This window comes from Wolffia australiana, chromosome 11 (genome assembly GCF_029677425.1).
Source record: "Wolffia australiana isolate 7733 chromosome 11, ASM2967742v1".
In the NCBI taxonomy this organism is placed as follows: Eukaryota; Viridiplantae; Streptophyta; class Magnoliopsida; order Alismatales; family Araceae; genus Wolffia; species Wolffia australiana.
The window spans coordinates 1,492,204-1,496,454 of record NC_135845.1 but is presented as its reverse complement, the minus strand read 5'-3'; the positions used below and the strand labels follow the sequence as shown (position 1 = coordinate 1,496,454).

The window sequence follows — 4,251 nt, the reverse complement described above, 5'->3', positions numbered from 1 at the left end:
TTCTCGTAAAAATACGAATTTTTAGAGTACATAACTTCGTATTTAAATTTAATAAAATTAAAATCGATTATGTATCTGAAACCGTTGTTATTCCAACTTTATTATTTTTCCCAACACTTCTATCATCCATGTCATCACCAGTCATAGTCCGTCATACGCTCGTTATTTCTGTCGAGTCAGTCATCCGTAGTTGTAGATGATGACGAATGGTGAGCTCAGACGGAACAGATTATGCTCCGTCATCCATCCACAAAACCTGAAGGACTCCCTCGCTGAAGAGGACTTATTGTAAATAAGGTAACGGGAGTAGTTTCTCCCTTAACAGCGCAAAAAGCCGGTTTCAGAAGATTAAAAACGACTGTTTTTGATTAAAGAAGTAATTCCCAAAGTGATATATCGGAGTTCTGAGCGCCCAACTTATTAAAAAAAATGATGTTTTTAATTTGCGTAGTATGATTCGTTTGGATGTAAAATGAGATATTTTACAACCAAGCTAACAACACAACCGAGGAGTCCAGGGGATCGTTGTTTCATGCCATTTATCTGCTACGAGCAAACGACGTTTTATTTCGTTATTATCTTACACATGTGTATGCCGTTGCGAATGAAAGTTTGGAAGATGCCTACGGAGAGACAACAAGTGTATCGGACGTTGATGCAGGAAGAGCTGTCTTAGCGGTACCGGCCGGAAGGGGAAAGAAGAACGGATATATCTCGTACCGAACGTAGCAACTGCTATAGAGCGCGCGACAGCCCTTTCGATGGGGGCAGAATACTGGAAAGTTAGCGACCGCGGTAGATACGCATTGGGCACAAGACAGTGGTGAAAGATCCCTTGTGCACTGGGCAAGCGCATAAATCTTCACATAGGGAGTGAACGCAGTCTCCAACTTACCCAGCCCAAGACTTCCCTTTGCAGATGCCTTTCTCTGAACCTGACCCATCAACGAACCCAGCACCTGATCAAACCTACGTTGCTCTCCCACGTTCTGTGTCACGTTTTCAACGTTGATGTAGAATACGCCATACCCAGTATCACGCTTGCCGATGAAAGCACTGGAGTCATAGCGCACAAAGCAATAGTCGTACCATACTCTCGCATCCGACTGGCTGGGGCATAGTTTAGGCAGCTGAGTTGTCGCGCCTTGGATGCAGGTTCTGCAGTCATTCACGCTTACATCCTGTCGGCACTGGGCTAGTCCGTAGACCTTCGAGATTCCGCTACCGTAGGATGTGATGAAGAACCTACTGGAGGAAGCGTTTGCGAGTAGGGATGATAAGACTTTCGCTCTATTTAGGGTGTATATTGGCTTGTTAGGGCCGCAATAGTGTGTCAGGGGCTCCGCAGCCACACAGTTTCGAAGGGGGACGAGAAATAGGAGAAAGATAACGAAGAGGAAGGACGGAGGAGCTGTCATTTCTTTGAAGTAGACTGATCGCTATTACTTTGGTTGGATTGAACTGTGTAAGTCTCGATCGCAGTCTTGTAGCTATTTAAAGACTTCGTTTGGCCAGATTTGTTGATATTCTGGCTACGGCCAAGCTAGTTGGTTATTTGGTTGGTAAGAATCAATTGGGTTCGAGGGTGTCGGTTTGCGACTTGCCACAAAATTCAAGTCAAGAAACGGCATGTTCGCCTGCTGTCATCCACCTCCCCCCTGACAGACGGTGTCCATGCTGTGTCCCCGATACTGTCCAACAATTTCCATTATTTAACGATTCAAGCCCTGCTCTCAGTTAAGACGAAGCAGATAGAGTGACAGCGGAAACTCGCCAGCAGCCAATAGGGACATTAATAAAGATTAGCGAATAGTAAAGAAACAGGTACCCTATACTAGTTAGAGATTAGAAAAATAAAAAAATATAAGGTTAAAGATAGATAGGATGAAGTATAGAAAGGGCACACATGATAGGATCTAACGGCTACGATTTAATCGGGACATAGCCGTTATACTAGTTACAACGGCTATGATTAAAACGGATCAAACGATCTAAACTGTTGGAGCCATAGCCATTATAATAACGTTATAACGGCTATCTGTTTTCGAATGTTTCTATTTTTAGTAATACTATACATTATATAGTACGCACCAATGTAGTAAATCAGTGGATAACAAATATCTTAAAACTTCTAGGCTTACGCCTGTGTCTCTTCCTTCTCTTCCTCTCTATCTCTCCTTCCTCTGTCTTCTTTTTGCTCATTGACAAGGAAGGCATCATGTAGTAAATCAGTGGATAACAAATATCTTAAAACATCTAGGCTTACGCCTGTGTCTCTTCCTTCTCTTCCACTCTATCTCTCCTTCCTCTGTCTTCTTCTTGCTCAATGACAAGGAAGGCATCATGTAGTAAATCAGTGGATAACAAATATCTTAAAACTTCTTGGCTTACGCCTGTGTCTCTTCCTTCTCTTCCTCTCTATCTCTCCTTCCTTTGTCTTCTTCTTGCTCATTGACAAGGAAGGCATCATGTGATTTCAGATGAGCAACAATTTCATCAAATTTGAGATGATAAAGATTGGTGTTGATACTGACCACAAATTGGGAGTATGCTGACCCTAATCCTCTTAAAGATGTGTAGACAATGGATGATTCATCTACAGGATGGCCCATTTGTTCCAACGAGTCTACTACTTCTTTGAAATGTTTAATGTAATCTGCAACATCAAGGGTACCCTTTTTCATGTTGTGAAACTTTCTCTGCAGCTCCATTACCCTGGACTGGTTCCAACCGACAAATGTATTTTCCAGACATACCCATGCTTCTCATGACGACTTTGCTTTTCTGATATATTGTCGAACCGAATCAGAAATTATCTGGTGCAGAAACTGCAAAAATTGTTGATCCATTCTCCACCACTTCTTGAAGTCAGGATTTTCTATAATGTGCATTCATTTATCAAACCTATGAAGTCATGGCTGCTTACATAGTCATAATTCAGGGTAAAGATAATATAGTTCCCAAATCTCATCATTATGTAAAGGTCATAGAAATATTTATAAGGCTCAAAATATTGTTTAGGATGTTAAGGAACATACACAGTTTTAATGAACATGTGCGTTAGTACACAATAATTTTCTAAACTAAAGAGGATCATATAGTGAAAAAAGTTGGCATTTAGTGAACATTTTTCTAACCTTAACAAGTTGACTTAACACATGCGGATATATGAATCCTAAAATGATGGTTTTTCAACAATCAATAAAAGTACTTAAATATACTTTTAGAAAAATACATTTTTGGATGTTTCTATAATAATATCCATCACGAATTATTCATCTATTTTCTAGATAGCCCTCCCACTCAATCCTATGAAGGATAAATCTTGGAAATAATGTGAATATAATTATTAATAAGAATGAGGACAGAACCCTAGTCGCTGGAGTGATCAGTCCAACATAACCAAACATCACTTGGATTTATTTTTTCGTTACTTCAAGGTATTTTGAATTGAAAGCTTTATGTTCAATTTGGGATCTCTCCAAGAAACTATATTTCAATACCTTACTTGAAAGTACTCCTAAAATTCCATATTTTAAATTTTGAGAAGTTCAAGATCATTGACCAGAAGTCCAAGACTGGAACAGTAACTTAATTCTCAGGTATCATGAATTTGAGTGAAATAAATCACGAATCTATTCAGAAACAAGTGAAAACTTGGAGCTTTAATCAACTGTTTTACCACGGAGAAGTTATTGAGAAAGAAAGATCTAAAAGATCCATTTGAGGCTCGTTATTCATAGTTAAATTAGAACTGCCCATCCATAAGGTGTCTTTAGTGTCTCAGATCTAAGGGCCACTTACACAATTATGAAAGAAATCATCTTGATTAACAATTAGGTGTAATCCTGTTTAGGGATTCATCCAGATCAGTTGAGTGAACTACTTCCTTATAGAGCACCCATTATCTATCCTTATTGTCTTCTCCCTAACTAGCTTCATATTCTTTTATATTCATCATATGAGATGGATTACATAGTGCTATGTTTTTTGATGTCCTTTTTGAAAATCCTTTGGATACCAATACTTATAATGTATCCTTAAAGACTATTGATCACAATGTTATTATCTGATCATAATGCATTTGATTGTCACATGTAATCAGGTACTTCATTATAAACGCACATGAAAAAATATGATTAAATATTTATTTCAGTGAATATAAATGAGAAATGGAGGTGTAATAGGCCTTTAGACCACGTAGTATCCATTAATTAGTTGATAAAGTCATTAACTTGACTGATATATGGG

The 4,251-nt window shown here is 38.7% G+C and overlaps 1 pseudogene; it reads right to left on the bottom strand.

The window, feature by feature from the left end:
- Nucleotides 1-544: 544 nt before the first annotated feature.
- On the bottom strand, nt 545-1,769 carry LOC144709584 (cysteine-rich repeat secretory protein 55 pseudogene; annotated as a pseudogene).
- Between the last annotated feature and the right edge of the window lie 2,482 nt (nt 1,770-4,251).